Below are 21,078 nucleotides of genomic sequence, written 5' to 3' on the forward strand. Positions count from 1 at the left end.
GTTGTTCATATCAAGCCCATCTGTTTTTGTTTGTATACTTTGATTTTTTTTTTACTGCTTTTATGATCTCAAACACAAATTTTTACACCCAAATTACATATGAACAGTAACATACTGCTTGTACATTGTGTCATGTGTCTTATTTCCTTAGCTAAAATACAATTTCATAGTCTTTATCTTCTCTGTTTTGATTAGGACCTAGCACCTTTCTAGTTGCACTGTGCTCAACCAATAATTGTATAATTTTATATGACAGCTTAACTAAAAGGGATTATATTTGGAAACAAATTTTCTCTTAGAGAATACCTTTTTTCTTTCTTTATTATGCCTGGATCATTAATCCCTATTTCCATAGCAACAGATTATAAAAGAAAGAGGATGATATAGTCTTTACTTTTAACAATGGGAAAGAGAAGGATTCTGAGAAGAAAACTTGTAATTGCAAAATTATAAATAAAATGAATGAATCAAGCAGAGGGTAACAGCACAGAGAAAAATAAATCATTTCTAACAATGTTAATAGTATTATCTTACTTCAAGATGATTAAACTAGCCAGCTGGATTAGAGACTCAAACATTAGTAATGTGATAAGCTTCAGAAGCTGAAGGCAAAAAGCATTAGGTCAGTCCCATGGGTCCTTGCTGGCTTCAAAGCAGTGGCCTCTATTTGATCAGTGAGGGCAGGGGTACAGAACCTAAGTTCTTTAATGATTTGCAGTATCATCAAGTCCCCAATAAGCCTCTATTTGAAAGTTGCCTGAGGTGACTTTCTCTTTAATTTGCAAGAAGTGTTCAATATCCAAGTAGTGACAAATTGAATCTGGCCCATAAAAAGGGGAGATTTTTGTGACATAAAACAAGCTTGTCTTTGGAGACCATAAGGAAAGGGCAGGACAACCTTTAGCAGTTGGAATTCAGTGGGTGTTCCTTTAAGCTTTATGTGGTAAGGTTTATGCTTTATCTGGCAAATTTACAGATTACCATCAAACAGACTTTCTCATCATTGAACATGCTCATCTTCTTTTTGAAGCTGAGAACTTTTGGTTGGAATAAAGAAGGGCCAAAGGGATGAGACCACGCCTGAAACTCAAAACTGAACCAGACTTGGGGGTGCAGAGATTCAGAAGAGGAAGCAGTGCGGTTGGGGCACAGGGCATGCTGTGCAGTCTGCTCTGGGCTCCTTGGGTCTTGGCGTGCTCAGCTGTGAAATAAAGAGATTGGGTAGTTAGCATGATGATCTCTAAAGAGCACTGAGTTCAGCAATTCCACAGTTCTAATAAAATCAAAAGCTATTATTCTTCATATTGCTAGTTGGAATTTTGCTTAATTTCATTATTCTTCCTGTCAACTATAGTGCTTTGTATATTCTGGATACTAGTCCTTCGCTGATGATGCAAATATCTTTTCCTGCTCTGTGGCTGCTTTTCTTTTTTATGGTGTCTTTCATGAACAGGAGTTCTTATTTAATGTAGTATGATTTATTAGTCTCTATTGTTACAGTTTCTGCTTTTTATGTCTTGTTTAAGAAATACTTCTTTATCCTGAGATCATAAATATATTCTCCTTTGTTACTTGTATGATGTTATGGGTTTTTTCCTTACCACATTCAGATCTTTAATCCATCTGGAATTGATTCTTATATATCATGTGATATAGAGGTGCAATTTAATATTTTTCATTTGAATAACTTACTGTCCCATTTATTGAAGACCTACTTGTCTTTTCCTAATTAAACTGCCATACTACCTCTCTTCATTATAAATTGTCTATATATTAGTGTATCTTTTTCTAGACTCTCTCATTTTTTCTATTTGGCTATTTCTGTGCAAATACTACATCATTTTTGTATTAGTCCATTTTTACACTGCTGATAAAGACGTACCTGAGACTGGATCATTTATAAAGAAAAAGAGGTTTAATGGACTCACAGTTGCATGTGACTGGGGAGGCCTTACACTCACGACGGAAGGCACATCTTATGTAGTGGCAGACAAGAGAGAATGAGAATCAACAGAAAGTGGTTTCCTCTTATAAAACCATCAGATCTTGTGAGACTTATTCATTACCACCAGAACAGTATGGGGAAAACCGCCCCCATGATTCAATTATCTCCCACCAGATCCCTCCCACAACACGTGGGAATTATGGGAGCTACAATTCAAGATGAAATTTGGCTGTGTGGGAACACAGCCAAACCATATCAATCTGATTTGCTATAGTTTCATAATAGGTACACATCTGTTGGAGCAAGCTCTGCTAGTCCTAATTTTTTTAACCATCACAAATGAATGTTAAATGTTATCAAATGATATTTTTTGGTACCTACTGAGATGTTCACATTGTTTCTTTTACTCTAATCATATAGTAAATTATACCAATAGATTTTTTTTTTTTGGTGGAGTCTTGCTATGTCACCCAGGCTGGAGTGCAGTGGTGCAATCTTGGCTCACTGCAACCTCCAGGTTCAAGTAATTCTTGTGCCTTGGCCTCCTGAGTAACTGGGACTACAGGTGTGTGCCACCATGCCTGGCTAATTTTTCATTGTTGTTTTTTTTTAAGTAGAGACAGGGTTTTGCCATGTTGCCCAGGCTGGTCTCGAACTCCTGAGCTCAGGCAATCTGCCCGCCTCTGCCTCCCAAAGTGCTAGGATTACAGGCCTGAGCCACCACAATCGGACCAATTGATTTTTCTAAGGTTAAAATAAATTTTCTTCCTGCAATAATCTAACTTTGTCATTGTATCAGTTACTTATTGCAGCAAAATAGACAACCCCGAATCTCAATGTCATGTGCATCTGTATTTATTCACAGGAATCTTGAGTCATCTAGGTGCTGACTGATCTAAGCTAGGTGGTTTTGTTTCAGGCTGTGGCAGCAGGGGCAGCTCAGCCTCTCACTGTATATATGTGGCTGTACTGGGGCCACTGTACTCTGCATGTCCCTCACCCTTCTTGGATCAGGAGACTAGAAAGGGTACATGCTTCTCATGGCATGGTGAGGCACTATCAGGAAATAAACACTGATCTAGTACTATTACCTAATATTCAAACTTTGTCTAAATATCACCACTGGCTCTCTAGTAGCCTGTATTTCAAAGGAAAAATATTTTTCTGGTCTAGGATCCAATTTAGGACTCGGTATTACATTTACTTGTCATATTTCTTTAGTCTCTTTGACCAGGAACATTTGCTCAGTCTTTCTTTCATGTTCTTAATATTTATGAAGGGTACATGCTATTCCTTTTGTGGATATCTTGTAGATATCCATTTATTTTGTAAATATGTAAAGAAATCCTTTAAATTTTTTTTTTTTTTTTTTTTTTGAGACGGAGTCTTGCTCTGTCGCCCAGGCTGGAGTGCAGTGGCCGGATCTCAGCTCACTGCAAGCTCCGCCTCCCGGGTTTTACGCCATTCTCCTGCCTCAGCCTCCAGAGTAGCTGGGACTACAGGTGCCCGCCACCTCACCCGGCTAGTTTTTTGTATTTTTTAGTAGAGGTGGGGTTTCACCGTGTTAGCCAGGATGGTCTCGATCTCCTGACCTCGTGATCCGCCCGTCTCGGCCTCCCAAAGTGCTGGGATTACAGGCTTGAGCCACCGTGCCCGGCTAAAAAATCCTTTAAATTTTTTAAACAATCTAGGCAGGTTTTTAAAATACAGTTGAAAAAATATGTTTCTTCCACTTACATATCTCATCCATTTACATTTGTTTTTGTAGTTATAAATATGTTTGGATTTATTTCTACCATTTTATCATGGGCTTTTTATTTGTCTACCTTTTCTGTTTCTTTTTCATTTTTTTCCTTGGATTCTCTTGGATTGAGTATTTGTTTTTCTCATTCTATGTTCCTCTTTTACTAATTTAGGAGTTATATACTTTGTTTCTATTCTTTTAATTGTCATGCTAGACATTTTAGCATATATATTTGGCTTCTCAAGTGCTAAAGTCAGTCATATTGTCACCCTCTTTTCTAGCAATACAATTATCTTAAAATGCGTGAACTCTATTCCATTCCTGAAATGTATATTTTTGTCATGCATTTTAGGTTTATTTTATCTTTATTTTAATCCCACCAGATAATAATATTGTTATTTTATCTCTATATTTATTTTAGCTATATATTTATCTCAATGTTTATTTAGTTTTATCTATATACTTACTGTTTTCTTTATTGATCATTTCTTTTTGCATCTTAGTTCTTTCATCTGGGATCAATTTCCTTCTGCATAAAATATATTCGTTAGAATTTCCCTTACTGAGTATCTATTTATAGCAGTCTATTAGGATATTTTTGTTTAAATATAGCTTTCCTTGTCCTACTTTTTAAAAGGTGTTTAAAATAATTTTAAAATTATTTTTTTTCCCTCAGCCCTTTGAATATACTGCTTTGCTTTCTTCTGGCTTTCATTGTGTCTGTCTTTGTCCTTCAGCTGAAGTTTAGTTGTCTTTTCTCTCTGGCTGTTTTTCAGATATTTCTTTTGTCTTTTTTATTTACAGATTCCCTGTGATGTGTTTAGCCATGAGTTTCTTTTTATTATTAAACTTAGAATTCATTGGGCTTCTTCAATCTGTGGAGAAGTGTTCTATTATTTCTGAAAAATTTGCAGTAACCATCAATCCAAATATTATTTCACTTATCCTTTTTCTCTGTTGTCCTTTTAGAGCTCTGGTTTGACGTTTCTTTCGATCTCTGTTTTATCATTTCTATCATGATCATTCTATGCTGCATTCTGGATAATTTATTTGGATCTATCTTTCGAATTCACATGTCAGCTTTTCTAATCTGTCTATTGAGTTTTAAGCTTTCTTTATTGTATTTTTAAATTTTTAGAATTATATTTGTTTTTTTTAAATCTGCTTCATTTCTATGGTGTCTTTCCCTTTCCTTATATTTTAAATCACTTTTAAATTTATTTAGACATAAAGCCTTTTAGAAATTTTAAAAAGATCTGTTCTATTGGCTTTTGCTCTTCACATTGTTCTCTCTCTCTCTCTCTCTCTCTCTCTCTGTGTGTGTGTGTACAGATATGGTTTGGCTGTGTCCCCACCCAAATCTGATCTTGAATTGTAGCTCTCACAATTCCCAGGTATTGTGGGAGGGACCTGAGGGGAGGTAGTTAAATCATGGGAGTGGGTCTTTGCCATGCTGCTCATGATAGTGAATAAGTCTCATGAGATCTGATGGTTTTATAAAGAGGAGTTCCCCTGCACATGCTCTCATCTTGCCTGCTGCCATGTAGACATCCTTGCTCTTCTGCCATGATTGTGAGGCTTCCCCAGCAATATGGAACTATGAGTCCATTAAGCCTCTTTTCTTTATAAATTACCCAGTATCAGGTATGTCTTTATTAGCAGCATAAGAACAAATACAGTGTTTACTGTGGCCTCATATTTTTGTGAACTTATTTTTGCATGAATTCTTTCAGACTGTGATAAAACTAATACTCCAAAGAGGATTGAATTTGTTTCTGCCAGGAACCTGGAAAACTACCAGCCCAGGACAACTTTAACTGACTTCTTGGCTTGAGATTTCTTGGCCAAGAAGTGTGAATTTGGCATGCAAAACTGCATGAAGACTGACTTACAGTTAGTATTTTTAGGGATGAGTCCTGCTCTTTCCAGTGCTAAATTTTTAATTAGGCAATCTTGCTTTTGGTGTGTTGGGTGGCAGAATGTTTTTCTACTTCACTGTTATGATGGAAGTGTGACCGTTTGCAGTCTTAGTTTTATAAAGGGGGACCTTGAGTGAATGTTGGGTTTTGTTTTCTCCATTCTATAGCTTTATAGAGATGGAAAACACAAAGGTGAAGTACAGTCAGTTTGAAAAATGGTCCACAAGGCACAAGATGGCTTTATTTCTCTGATTACCTCTTCGGGTCTACTTTCATCAAGTTCCCTTTACTAATTAGCCAGGTAACTAATGTATTAAAGTCTTTTTATTGTATTGTACCCAGTATTTTGATTTGTTTTCTGCAGGAGGACCAAGCAGGTACTTAATTCATCACACTGATGGAAATAGAAGTCCAGGCACCAATTTGAAATTATACTGGGGAAAACTTTACTAATTACTAGTTAGCAATTGACAACCAGAATGTGAAATGTCTGATAATACTTTTGATGGGGTTAGGGCTAGGGTTAGTAATAACTGTAGGATTAATAATAACTATAGCAAACATAAATATTATAAATATGTAAGAAAAAGAGCAAAGCAGTACCCAGTCATTTTTTTTTTTTGAAATGGAGTCTCACTCTGTTGCCCAGGCTGGAGTACAGTGGCGTGATCTCAGCTCACTGCAACCTCCGCCTCCCAGGTTCAAGCAATTCTCTGCCTCAGCCTCCCAAGTAGCTGGGAAAAATGTGTGGCTTATATGTAAACAGGATTTAGAAGCTTTGTACTATGCAGAAGAAAGAGAGTCATTATTCAGAAAGTGGATGAAAAAAATCATTGATTCGTTATTGTTAACCTTGTGCCTAAGTCTTTGTAAATGGAGTTAAATTAAATTTTGCAAGATTATTGTCATGAAAGAGAGTTCAAGGAATTCTTCTAGGACAGAGTTACTCATGGGCTACGTGCAAATTTCATAGTTTGAAGTCACCCAAGAGCAGCTTAAATTTAACATGGCAATTTCTCAAAATATTATTTTCTTATGTGAAGACCCCAGACTAAACACAATCATTTTTGCAAACAGCATGTCTTTTCATTTCTGCTCTCTGTTAAGTCTTTGTGTTTTAAAATGCCTTTGCTTTCATGTGAGACATCACCAGCAGCCTTGTGGCTGGGTGGTAGAATTGCTGCTGCTACATCACAGATTCTGCCTTTTTATACTCCTCTTCAAGTATAAAGTACCTTGTATTTACACAGCTGTTTTAACTTTTTCAAAGTCTGTTTACATCTTTTATGCTTACACCTCTGTGAAGTAGGAAGCACGGGTTTTTCTACCCACCTTGTAGAGATAAGAACAGTGAGCCACACAGAGGTCAAGTGATGGGTTAAAGGCTGCAGCATCCTCCCACTATCCCATGCTGTTTTCCTTCCTAGCGTGAAATTACGTGGGCACACAAGTTCTCCTGAAACAAACACTGAGCAAGGCTATGCATGGCTGCTTGATTCACTTATGTGATTGCTCTCTTTGGCATGGATGGAGGGCTGCAGGAAAGCCAATTAATTTGTTCAGAGAAAGCTTGTGTATGAGTTCATGTGTTTTATCTATTCTGTCATTCAAACTCTGTGGACAAGTCAGTTTTCATAATGACTTTAGATCACTGCACTAAGACTTACTTGTTTTCTAAATGATTTGGTGATCTGTTCACTTAATTTATGCCAGATGCTTTCTTACTGTTTAACTGCCACCTGCAAAATAACATTTAATATGAAGATTTTAGTTTTAAAATTGTTTTGGGCTCTCAAATCAAAAACTTGCAAGACTGGTTAAGTTGCTTTTTGTTCATAGCAAACATACCTCTAGCTGAGAAGCAGGGACTTTCACAAGTCATTTGCTTCATTTAGAATAAACTCTGTGAATTATCTCAATGGTTATGATGATGTGATTAAAAAATTGGGGGAAGAAATAAAGGATAACCTGTTCGCATCTTCTTTCTCTTTTGATAATTCCTATACAAATATCTTAAAAGATGAGATTTTTCATTGTACATTTGGCAGAGCCTTATTCCTTCTATTTTATCTGAGATTTCCATTTAAATTTTTTATCCAGTTTTCTAGCATGTGTTCACAATTTTGTCATTTGAATCAATTTCATTCCTCAGGAATTAACATAAACCATAACATTTTCTATGACTAAGAACTTCAATTCTAAAATCTATTTTTGACTAATGATTAACTTCTCTTAATCCTTTGATAATTCTTATTGTTTTCCTCCAGACCATGTAAGTTTGTTCCCATTTTTCTCCATTATGATGTTCTAAATCAAGATGCAAACCAGAATATTAATTTTTCATATAAAATAGGTCTTTTTATGTTTCTACTAGCTGTATTCAATTGATTCACTGAAAATGATTCCTGGCTTTAGTTTTTGCAGAAAGAAAGTAACAAGGTGAACTCACTAGCAGGCCAGGAAGGAGCTGGCAGGAGACTCTTTCTCAATAAAGGGGTGCTGGAGGTCGGTAACTAGGTCAGCAAATAGGATCTGGGAGGACTAGGATTATCAGTGACCTTTTACTAGTTGAGTGGAGGTTGTGTAAATGCAGCCTAGTGTAGTGCAGAAGTGCTGAACCTGGGGACAGATCTGAAGTTCTGGGCCTCTTTTTGCTGCTTTCTATTTCTAGAACCTTGGATAAATTTCCTAATATCTCTGAACTTCACATTCCTAACTCATGAATAGGAATAATAATACTGTGTCTCAGAGTCATTTTGTATATCAGTTATCTGGTGCTAAGTAATAAACAATCTCAAAACTTGGTGGCTTAACACACAATAATTTATTTGCTTACATTTGGGCTGGATTCAGCTGGGTAGTTCTTTTGTTGGTCCTTCCTGGGGCCCCTTATATAGACACAGTGATCTGGGGGTTTGACTGGAATTGGATGATCCAAGCTGGCCTTACTCTCATATGGCAGTCAACTGGGACTGTCAGCAGAATACATCAGTTCTTTGTGTGGCTGCTTCTGCAGTGGAGACAAAATTTCTTACATGACAATGACAGTGATTTCAAGAAGACAAATCCCAATGTGCAAGTGTTTACCTATCCTCTCCTTGTGTCATATTTGCTGATATCTTGTTAGCCAAAGTAAGTCACGTGGCCAAGCCCAGGGTCAATGAAAGAAGGAACGATGCTGAGGGTAGGGGCTTCGTTTATGTGGGACCATTAGTGTAATAATCTATATACTCTGTCAGTCAAACGTGACAATACATGGGAAATTATTTTTGAAGTGTTACATCAGTGTAAATGTTGTATGGTGTGTGTCTGTGTGTGTATGGGTGGTGGCAGTTGGGGAATGGTGATGGGGAGGCATGTACCTGAAAACCTTAATAGACATTGAATTTACGGTCATGGAAATAATTGTTTAGTTTTACCTCTGGCTTTCATAATTACATTAAACATATTTATCTAAGGTGCACTCAGGAGTATAGCATGCTGGGACCTGGGTAACGGGATCAGTTGGGAGGGGAAGAGATGTGAAGCTTGGAGAAATGGACTCAGCTACAGAGAACTGGGAATCCAACGCTCAGTATTTCAAAAATTTACCAAATTGATGGATAAATTGGTCACTCTTCTAGGTGAGTTAATTTGAAAGTCAGAAGGGTAGAGGTCATGAGAGCTTTTCACACATCCTGACCATGGAGGGAGATTATGGAGATGAGGATCCATCTGAGGCAGAGGAATGGGGACTAGCCCTAGAACTGAGGGGATTAAGGTGAGGACAGGAGGCTTAAGAAGGCAGACACCAAGGCAAATGCCTATTTCTTTGGACTAGACAAAAATACAGGAAGAGGAGGACAAACAGCATATGAATTTGGGAGTACTGTGCTCAGGGCAGTGTTAGTCAGGTGTGTAGACTTTACCTGTCACAAGTGTCCTTAAAGTTGGTCTTCAAGGAATCTTGAAATGCAGGCGGAAGGGGTGGGGGTGGGTTGTGGAAGCTTTGCAACCATCCTGAGCCACTGGGTCTCAGGTTTGAAGGCAAGGCCGACAGTAAGGCTGAGGCTATTAAACATGCTAAGTTGGGATGAACCTGAGGACGAGGTGAAAGTATCAGGCATTAGTGGGCACAGGTAGGGACTTTTAGAAGGCTGACACAAATGCCTGGTAGGATATTGGTTCTCAAATATCAATAAGCACAGGAACTTCCTGGTTAAAAATGCCCATAGCTGAGCTTGCCTCAGAGATTCTGATTTTAGTGTATCTTACATGGTACCCAAGAATTTGTGTTTTCAGTAAACAGCTGAGTATTGATGATCTAACCTGTGCTGTCTAATATGGTTCACGTGTAGTTTTTTCAATATAAATTAGCTAAAGTTAAATAAACTTAAACAATTAGTTGTCTACTGGTCAAATTTCAATAACTTAATGCCACATGTAGCTAGTAGCTACTGTATTAGACAGTACAGAATTAGAATACTGCCATCATTGCAGAAAGTTCTACTGGGCAGTGCTGTTTAAGCCATCAACTCTGTGCTTCAGTTTCCTTTGATCACATCTGGTTCTGCTAGGTCTGGTGTCCCTATTCCAGGTCCATAGCCACATCTACTTCCTAGAGAAGCAATCCATAATGTGCATGCTGTTTCAGGACCATGGACAATAGCACACATGGCTATCCCTCCCCTCAAATAGTTTTGCTCACACTGTACTCAAGTCTAAGCAAGTAAGAAGCCAAGAATGGGTGGCTAAAGAAGGAATCCAAGCCAGCAAGCAAAGTAGACACGAGAGACTTTGACCTATACTGAAAACTTCACTCCACAATCCCATAACCCAGTTGCACTGACTTTGGTCTCTACCCACATCAGCTCTTCTCCTTAAAGAGAAGTAGGGGGAAGGGAAGTTTGAGCTGCTATTTAAAATATATCACTAAGAAACAGCATACATGTGTAGGACAGTGAGGTAGGAGATAAACATAGGAAGAATCAAGCAGGATTAGATTCTGAGCTACCATTTACTTGGGTGCAACCATGGGAATGTTACTTAATCTCTCCAAGTCACAGTTTTCCAATCTGTAAATGGCTATAATAATATTATGATAATATGGAATGAGCCAGGCACAGAAAAGCAAATATTGCATATTCTCACTCTTATGTGGGAGTTAAAAAATTTGATCTCATGGAGGTAGAGTAGAATGATGATTATCAAAGGTTGGGAAGGGTAGGGGGAGGGCATGATGAAGAGAGGTTAGTTAATGGCTACAAAAATACAGTTAGATAGAAGGAATAAATTCTAGTCCTTAATAGTATAATGGGGTAACTATAATTATCAATAACTTATTGTATATGACAAGATCACTACAAATAGAGAAGATGTGTAAGGTTCTCAGCACAAAGAAATGATAAATGTTTGAGGTGATGAGTGTACTATAACCATGATTTGCTTAACAAGAGATGCATACAACATATGCATGCATTGAAATATCCCAAGTACCTTATAACTATGTAAAATTATGTACCAATAAAATAAAAGTAATATTATGATAATAATGTAATAATAATACAAGTGACAAAATATATGTAAAGCACTGAACATAAGACTAGAAACCTAGTAGGCATTCAACAAATATTAGTTCTATTTCCACTCTTGGTAAATTGAACTTCATACTCCTAATGAGGCCAGCCCAAACTTATTGTACATAGTCTGCTCTCTGGTGGCAGTGTCTATATTTAGTGACAGAGATGACTTAGTAATTATTATTATTATTATTATTTGGTCTGGCCTCAAGTAGGGTCTAGTAAAGTGATATAAATCAAGTACTCAGAAAAATGTGGAGGTGTTCCAAAGATCTGCGAACAGAATTCCAAATGGTTATCTGGAGTTAGGCTATCATAGCAGATTCTCATTCTCCTCCCTCTTTTCTTCTTCTTTCTTCTCCTTTTCCTCTTCTTCCATCATTCCTTTTCTTCTTCTGTTACCTCTTCCTCTTCTTCTTTATTTTCCTTTTCCTCATTCTTCAATTTTTTTCTTTCCACATCCTTCCCCTCCCTCTGCCTTAGTTTTATTCTCTTCTTTTTTTTTCCCTTCTGCTCCTGCTATGAGAACTGCAGTATGTACAGAATTAGAATCTTGTTTGTTACTGGTACACAGGGAGTTTTTTCACTGCAGTGTTTTTCAAAATCTCAAACAGTAATGTGCAAATCTATTTGAAAATACAGTTGGTTATATTATTTTCCAAAGATGTCTCTTTTATATAGGATTCTGTGTTTAAACTCATCAAGTAAAGATCAGTTTAAAATTGTGCTTTGAGTTTTAGTGGATATATAATATCTTTATTGAATATTGTGTTTCTAGTTAACTGTCAGCAAGAATATTTACAACTGACTGCTAGTCTAGAACATTCACCTCCATCAACCTTTGTGTTATTGTAAGGGTAGTAGCTATATGGATGAATCCATGTTCTAATCAAGTTTCAAATAGCAGAACACACTCCTTGAGAGTCAAAACTTTTAAAATGATGGTCTTTTGGAAACATTACAAATGTTCTCATCTGTGGCAGGCATTGTTGTGTTAAAGTTGTTATAATCAAATATATATATATACACACACACACGCACACATACATATATATTTTATTTTTTGAGATGGAGTCTCGTTCTGTCACCCAGGCTGGAGTGCAGTGGTGTGATGTCGGCTCACTGCAACCTCTGTCTCCCGGATTCTAGCAATTCTCCTGCCTCAGCCTTCCAAGTAGCTGGGATTACAGGTGCCCACCACCACGTCCAGCTAAGTTTTTTGTACTTTTAGTAGAGACACTGTTTCACCATGATGGCCAGGCTGGTTTCAAACTCCTGACCTCAAGTGATCTGCCTGCCTCGGCCTCCAAAAGTGTTAGGATTATAGGCGTGAGCCACCGCGCCTGGCCCGAAAGCTATATTTTAACTGACGTAAGTATAAATAACGCTCTTGGATTATAACAACTCGAACACATTCCATAATAATATGGGAGCAACGGAAAATCTGAACTCAAATCCCTATCAGGTCATTTGCCAGCAATGCAATGTTGAGCAAGTTGTTCAACTTCTCTAAGCCTCAATGTCCTCATGTGTAAAGTAGGAATAGTTCAACCTTGCATGGATGTTCTAAGGATTAGAGATAATATACAAGGCTTAGCACAAAATGGTAGCATTGATTTTATATTACTTAAGTTCTCTATGGTCTAGGAAAGATTTAGGAAATCTAGTATTATATTAGTAATGATAATGAGTGTCACTAGGGAATCCTATTTAATACTACTAAAGGCAAGCATAAACCCTCATCATATATCTTGATTTTGTTCTTTACTTCGAAAATAGTTATCTTAAGCATATGTAATAGAAAATCACATGATTTGGGAATGTATTTTTTATAAAATTAAAAAGAAATGGAATATGTCAAGAATATGTCAAACCACCAATTTTTTAAATTTTATTTTTGAGATGGAGTCTTGCTGTGTCACAAGGCTGAAGTGCAGTGATGCAATCTCAGCTCACTGCAACCTCCGCCTCCTGGGTTCGAGAGATTCTCCTGGGAGGCTGAGGCAGGAGAATGGCGTAAACCCGGGAGGCGGAGCTTGCAGTGAGCTGAGATCCGGCCACTGCACTCCAGCCTGGGCGACAAAGCGAGACTCCGTCTCAAAAAAAAAAAAAAAAAAGAGATTCTCCTGCCTCAGCCTCCCGCATAGCTGGGACTATAAGCATGTACCACCACTCCCAGCCAATTTTTGTATTTTTAGTAGGGACGGGGGTTTCACCGTTTAGCCAGGGTGTTCGCCCACCTTGGACTCCCAAAGTGCTGAGATTACAGGCTTGAGCCACCGAACCCAGCCAAACTACCAATTTTTTTGTTCTTTGTTTATCTATTTTCGTAGAAAAAACAGCATGATTAGATCTGAGTTCTAAAACATAACTTTGAGGAAAGTGTTTAAAAAAACAAAAAAGCACAGTTTGGGAGAGAGTTCCTAGAGATTCAAAGGTCATTTATTTAGAAGGTTGTCTCAGAATTAACAGAGATTGTGAGCTCTGGACATAAGACACATTTTAAAAAATAGTATTTCAGAAGTATCATCAATAAGACTTAGTGAATCATTGCACATTGGGACGAGGTAAAGAAAAGTTGATGCCACTAATCTAAAAGGAGGAATTCAAAAGGAGGCTCACAAAGAAGGTGAGGTTTTCATTTGGGAATGTATTGATTTTAGGACATTCAGGTGACTGTTCAGTGAACTGTAAGCTCTGGGCCAATAGGTTCTTGGTAAATATAAGACACAGGGTTCCTGTGGGGATAAATGAAAGCTCCCAAGAATGTACAGAGAAGAGAAGAGGGCACAGGACCAAACCCTGAGAAGATTCATCCTTTGTGACCTGTAGAAGAGGAGCTCACAAGGGAAACCAGAGGAGGAAGAGCAGAGAGGGAAGCTGGAGAAGGTGAGGACAGATTTTACCCACTTCCAGCTCTGTAGAGGCTGATAGTAGTCTCATGTGGCTTCTAAGATTTACTTTTTCCCTTTTTTTTTCACTTTCTCCATTGCTTGTTTTTTTTTTTTTTTTTTTTGAGACGGAGTCTCGCTCTGTCGCCCAGGCTGGAGTGCAGTGGCCGGATCTCAGCTCACTGCAAGCTCTGCCTCCCGGGTTTATGCCATTCTCCTGCCTCAGCCTCCCGAGTAGCTGGGACTACAGGTGCCCGCCACGTCGCCCGGCTAGTTTTTTGTATTTTTTTAGTAGAGACGGGGTTTCACTGTGTTAGCCAGGATGGTCTCGATCTCCTGACCTCATGATCCGCCCGTCTCGGCCTCCCAAAGTGCTGGGATTACAGGCTTGAGCCACCGCGCCCGGCCTGTTTTTGTTTTTAATTTACACATTTTATTTTTATAAATTGGCAAAAACTAATTGTATGTATTCATGGGTGCACAGTGATGTTTTGAGGTATATAATGTGTAGCGGTCAGATCAGAGTGATGAGCACATCCATCATCTCAAACATTTATCATTTGTTTGTGTTAGGAACATTCAATATCCTCCTTTCAGTTATTTGAAGCTATATAATGTATTCTTGTTAGCTGTAGTCATCTTACAGCACTAGAGAAGCCTAGAGCTTCTTCTTCCTATCTAGCCGTAGTTTTGTACACTTTAAGAAATCTCTCCCTATCCCTTCCTTCCCTTACCCTTCCCAGTCTCTAGTATCCTCTCCTCTACTTTTTACTTCTATGAAATCCACTTTTTAAAGCTCCCACGTGATTGAGAACATGCTGTGTTTAACTTTCTGTTCCTGGCTTATTTAACTTAACACAATATCCTCCATTCATGTTGCTGCAAATGACAAGATTTCGTTCTTTTTTTATGGCTGAATAGTATTTCATTGTGTTTGTGTATATACACCACATTTTCTTTATGCATTCATCTATTGTTGGACACCTAGGTTGATTCCATATAATGGCTAGTGTAAATGCTGCTACAATAATCATGGGGGTTTAGATATTTCTTCAATATAATGATTTCCTTTTCTTTGGATAAATCCCCAGTAGTGGGATTGCTGAATCATATAGTAGATCTATTTGTGTTTTTTTGAGGAACTGCCTCACTGTTCTTCATAGTGGCTGTGCTAGTTTACCAACAGTGAAAACTGCCAATTTTTAAAAGTTTCACAAGTGGAGAAAAATACTTTCTTATTAAATTGCTGTAGAAGCATAATTTTTCTTACCTGATGCATAACCACTGTCTCATTTTGATCTGGTAAAAGTGTGACCCCCAGGGAATAGATTTTAATTCGCTTTGTTTTGACTTAATAGTTACCTGTTGAACTAAGAACTATTAGGGCCTTGATATGAGGGAGAGAGAGTTGTAATGTTAAATTCTTCAGTTATTTTGACATTAACTTATTGTTAAGGGGGGAAAAACCCCCAAGAAGTTTTTCTGCTTTGCTTTTATGCCAACAAGCAGAAATAAAATATATCTCACTTGGATTTTTCTAGTTACCATATTTATTTCCTTTGTGAATGCAGAAAACTGATAATTTTAGAAATCTTTATTTGCTCTAGCATATCTATTAGCAAAATAGAATGCATTATTTACATGCATTGTTTGCTTTTCTGATGATTTTGTTTTTCTACTCAGGGGCAGTGAAATTTCCCATCCTCTTTCATTACATCTATCTGCAATATCAAGCTATAAACGTGTTTTTCCTGTTCTTTGTACATGACAAATACAGACACATTTACTTACAATGGAGACCATGGTTACTTTTTCTATATAGATATGATGAATCTTTTGCTTCTAAAGTAACATATCTCACAGTGGCATGTGGTGGTGGTTTAAAAAGTGAGATGCAAAGGAAAACTTGAGAATAATATATTTTAGCAAAATTAGTTAAAAAATAAAAATGTTCTTTCATGGAGATTTAATAGAAAAACAATAACCTATCTTTTTGTGTGACAGATCTTCAAACACATATTAAAGCACATTGCCCTGGTGTATTAATGGACCTTCAGTAGGAGCTGGCCAGTGTAGGAGCAGGGACATCAATCACGGTAGTTCATCCTGCCCAGTCATGCTGGGATGAATGACGGGAAAGCAATCGACAGATAGCTGCAGTGTGGCTAAGTAGCTGTGAGTATTGAAACGTGGTAGGAGAACAACTGAGATAGTTAGCTGTGTAAAGAATGAACTTTTAGTCAGAAGAAAAACAGTGAAATAACTCCCACCTAAGTCAAGAGATAAAATGCTGTCGTATTCTGGATGCCCCTGTGTGTTCCTGTCACATCACACCCCTCTTCTTCCTGGCTGAATTCCATGTTTGATCACGTTACTTCTTCATAGTTTTATCCTCTATGTTGCACTTAAACTACTATATTATTATTTTTTTCCTATTTTTATGCTTTATGCAAATGGAATCCTAGCTTGGGATTCATCTTTGGCTTACTCCAGTGTCTCGGTATTAGATTTCATTTTTTTTCTTTTCAGATTTTTTCATGTTGCTATTTATTTATTTTTTCTAGATTCAGGGGTACATGTTCAGGTTTGTTACATGGATATGTAACAGATAAATACCTATGATTCCATCTGTATAAAGCTTAAAAACATAAAAAAATGAACAATATGTTAGTTAAAATACAACATTGAGGATACAACTATGAAGAAGTAAGGTGATAAAACATAAAACACAAAATTCAGCCGATATACAGGATATATTGCATGACGGTGACGTTTGGGCTTCTAGTGTACCCATCACCTAAATAGTGAACATTGTGCCCAATAGGTACTTTAGCCCTCTCCTCTCTCTTTCCCCTTTGGAGTCCCCAGTGTCTATTATTATTATTGGATTTTCAAGATTCATCCTTGTGGATGCATGCTGTTCCACGTGTTTCATTTTCACCTCTGCATATCCTAGTGTATGAACACATTACCACTTAACTATCTGTTCGACTATTGATTGACATTTCTGTTGTTTCCTGTTTCTTTGGTGTTACTAACAATGAAGTTACAAATACATGTACACGTGCATGAATGTCCCCAGGAAATTTATCTGGTATTGGAAATACTGGGTCACCCAAGATATGCTTTTGAATAAGTGTGTTCCAAACTGGTTGTAATGACTGCAATGTATGCTTTCCTCAGCTGTGTAGGAGAGTTCCTATTGCTTCAAATTCTTGCCAGTACTTATTTCTCTACTATGTTGTAATATGACTGTAGGCTTTAGAGTCATAATGAACCTGGCTTCAAATTCAGGTCATGGTTTGTGTTGCTTGGCTAATAATCTCTGCTTGCCAAGTTCTTGTAATGGTTATGTAATGCAAGGTATTAAGAGATGCCTCTGTTAGTCTATTTGGGCTGCTATACCAAAATGCCATAAACTAGGTAGCTTATAAAAAACACAAATTTATTTTGCACGGTTCTAGAGGCTGAGAAGTCCAAGATTAAGTCACCAGCAGATTTGGTGTCTCATGAAGGCCTATGTTCTGGCTCACAGATGACACCTTCTTGTGTCCTCACATAGCAGAAGGGGTGAGGGGTCTCTCAGGCTTCTTTTATAAGGCACCAGTCCTATTCATGAAGGCCTTCATGACTCAATCACCTCATGAAAGTCTCACTACTACTACTTCTTCTTCCTCTTCTTCTCCTTCTCCTCCTCCTCCTCCTCCTCCTCCTTCTTCTTCTCCTCCTCCTCCTGTTCCTCCTCCTCCCCCTCCTCCCCCTCCCCCCCTCCTCCTCCTCCTTCCTCCTCCTCCTCCTCCTCCTCCTCCTCTCCTCCTCCTCCTCCTTCTTCTTCTTCTTCTTCTTCTTCTTCTTCTTCTTCTCTTCTTCTTCTTCTTCTTCTTCTTTTTATTGAGATGGAGTCTTGCTCTGTCACCCAGGCTGGAGTGCAGTGACATGATCTTGGCTCACTGCAACCTCCCGCTCCTGGGTTCAAGTGATTCTCCTGCTTCAGCCTCCCAAGTAGCTGGGACCACAGGTGCCTGCCACCACGCCTGGCTAAATTTGTATTTTTAGTGGAGATGGAGTTTTGCCGTGTTGACCAGGCTGGTCACCATCACCTTAGGGGTGAGAATTTCAGCACGTGAATATGATGAATGCATATTCCATATGATACATATACATGCGTACATATGGGTGAACTGAGGAACAGAACACTTCAATATGTACCTGGGAATATTCTTTTTGTTGGGTTAAGAACAGGAATATTAAGGTATGTAAAATTAGTTATCCTTTTTTTTTTTTGTATTTTTAGTAGAAACAGGGTTTCACCATGTTGGCCAGACTGGTCTCGAATTCCTGACCTCAGGCAATCTGCCCATCTCAGCCTCCCAAAGTGCTGGGATTACAGGCGTGAGCCACTACTCCCAGCCACAAGTTTTTTTTTTTTTAAACACATGGTAAGGTCTTGTCTATGAAGCATAAGTTAGTGTGGCTCAAACCTGTCCCATTTCACTTCTGAACAGCCTGGAAACTTCTGAGTCTTTTTAAATTTTTTTTCTGAGACAGAGTTTCACTCTGTTGCCTAGGCTGGAGTGCAGTGGCATGATCTCAGCTCATGGCAACCTCTGCCTCCAAGGTTCAGGTGATTCTCCTGCCTCAGCCTCCTGAGTAGCTGGGAATACAGGCGTGCACCACCATGCTTGACTAATTTTTTGTATTTTTATTAGAGATGGATTTTCACCATGTTGGCCAGGCTGGTCTCGAACTCCTGACCTCAAGTGATCTGCCGGTCTTGGCTTCCCAAAGTGCTGGGATTACAGGCGTGAGCCACCACGCCCAGCCTAGTTATCTTTTTTGATTGAAAAAGAATTTAGTCCAGAAAAATTTCGTTCTGGCTTTCCTTAAATGCAGATGGGGGATATCTTTCAGTTCCTGACAGTTTTTTTTTAAGGGCATCTGTGGTGAATTAGAGATGGCCTCAAGTTATTTAAAATTCTGCCATTGAGAGACCCATTTCTTCTCCCTTTGAATCTAAGCTGGCCTGGATTACTTTGATCAGCAGAGTACAACAGAAGTGACATGATGCCAGTAGTGAGCCTGAATTTTAAGAGGTCTGATAGCTTCCTCTGTTCTTGGCACCTGATCTTTAGTCAGCCATCAGATAAGAAGTCTAACTACTCTGCTGAAGTAAACATGTGGAGAGACCCTGATATTACATAGTGAGGGAGAGGGGCTCAGCAGAACCCAGCCTTTTGCAGTCTCTGCAGAGACATCAGGTGCATGAAAGAAGCATCATGGACACTCCGGCCTAGCCCAGCCACCAGCTGAATAGCACGAGTGACCCCAGTTGAGACATGGAGCAGAAGAATCACCTAGTTGAGCCCTTCTCAAATTTGTGACTTGTAAAATTATGAAACAAAGTGGATGCTGTTTTAAGACTCTACATTTTTTAGTAGCTATTACATAGTTACATAGCTAGAAGGGCAGGTTTTCAGGCGATGGTGGCTGGGATGGCACAATGCCCCATAATTCTGCTCCTGGCTAAAGTGTATTCTCATGTCTAACTCTAGAAATGGAGACCCCTTGTATATACAAGGACCAATAGCCATTCTAGCAGTGACTTGTGGGTTTTATTCACATCTTGAAAACTTAAGAACTGCAGTATTTGGCGGACACAGATGATCTTTCCAACTTAGCCTGGGAAGCAGTGCCAATGGATACATAGTAAAAAGCTTAGACGACTTCCATGATGTCAGCCTCAAAATGTTTAGGATTTTTTTTCTCAAACACCCTATCTTACTTTAATTATATTTTATTATTTGGTAGTTAAACCCTGCATGGGCATTTTCCTTTTTTTAGCTAAAATGTTCTTATAGAGTAATATTTCCTTTCACTGAGATAAAACTACATCTTTTAAGCTTTGAGTTGCATCCTCTAGGTCTGGGATATTAGGATGTAGTGAAAAAGTCTATATTACCATGTTTACATTTCTATGAATTTACAGCCTTCAAATCTCCAAAATTGCCATATTTTGGTCTCTTGTTGTCATAGATTTTCATTGGCTTTCTAATACTTTCTAGTAAAATAATTAGTTTTACTTCTCTAAGTTTTCTTTAATTTTTAATATGTATTTTTTTGAGGCTTGGCAGTTAATGTATGGGATGGAGTAATTTTGTGTTCCATGTTCTGTCTGATCCTAGCATTCTGTTGGGTTTATGATTCACAGCAGCCTGTTGGACCGATGTGGTGACCCTCTCCCTTCCCATTGATTATGGATATTCCCAAAATATTTCTCATTGGCAGGGATCGTACAAGTCTACATAACCTTTTCCTTTCCCCAGGGGTTTGAATACTGTCTTTTAAAGTCTCAGTTTTTGCACTGGGACCCAGTTCAAATAGCACAGAACCAGATTAGTTCAGAACCATAAACCTGTATCCATCAGACTTTGAGTGTCACCTCTGATAGCTGCTGAACTTGCCACCCAATCAAATTAAATCCTCTGGAGAGACCCTCAGCATAGAATAGATGAGTACCCCTGGTGATTCTGCTGTCTAACCCATTCCCTTGATCTAAAAACACACTTTTAGAGAGCCTAGTTTCAACTTATTTTTACTTCCTTATGGACCATGTAGTTGAGTCCAGGGTGATTCCAAAGCTCATCTAAGTGAAGACAGATTTTTTTTTTTTCCCCCAGAAAACTAAAAAGCAAACAGTCAACCCATTGTTATGGAAATGTTCAAACATACACTGTTTTAGTCTTAGTCCGTTTTCTGCTGCTTATAACAGAATACCTGAAAGTGAGTAATTGATATAAAAAAGGAATTTATTTCTTACAGTTATGGAGGCTGAGAAGTCCAAGTTCAGGGGAGCCACATCTGGTGAGGGTCTTCTTGTTGACTGGGACTTTCTAGAGTCTGGAGGCTGCACAGGTTATCACATGGCAAGGAGGTTGAGCATGCTGACATGCTAGCTCAGGTCTCTCCTCTTCTTATAAAGCCACCAGTTCCTCTCCCATGATAACCCATTGATCCATTAACC

General features: G+C 38.4%; 1 long non-coding RNA gene across 2 annotated transcripts in view; it reads right to left on the reverse strand.

The window, feature by feature from the left end:
• Positions 1 to 516: 516 nt before the first annotated feature.
• The window catches only part of LOC117072611, a 31,107-nt gene continuing 10,545 nt past the window's right edge, over positions 517 to 21,078 (reverse strand). Inside the window, exons 3-6 of one of the 2 annotated variants that reach the window (XR_004432881.1) lie at positions 20,875 to 20,961; positions 8,445 to 8,618; positions 7,276 to 7,347; positions 517 to 1,201 (exon numbers count right to left, since the gene is read on the reverse strand). This is a non-coding gene — a long non-coding RNA (uncharacterized LOC117072611). The remainder of the gene's footprint in view (positions 1,202 to 7,275; positions 7,348 to 8,444; positions 8,619 to 20,874; positions 20,962 to 21,078) is intronic. The other variant, XR_004432880.1, reaches the window with a different exon arrangement.

Source organism: Trachypithecus francoisi, unplaced genomic scaffold (genome assembly GCF_009764315.1).
Source record: "Trachypithecus francoisi isolate TF-2019V2 unplaced genomic scaffold, Tfra_2.0 Lachesis_group4, whole genome shotgun sequence".
Lineage (NCBI taxonomy): Eukaryota > Metazoa > Chordata > Mammalia > Primates > Cercopithecidae > Trachypithecus > Trachypithecus francoisi.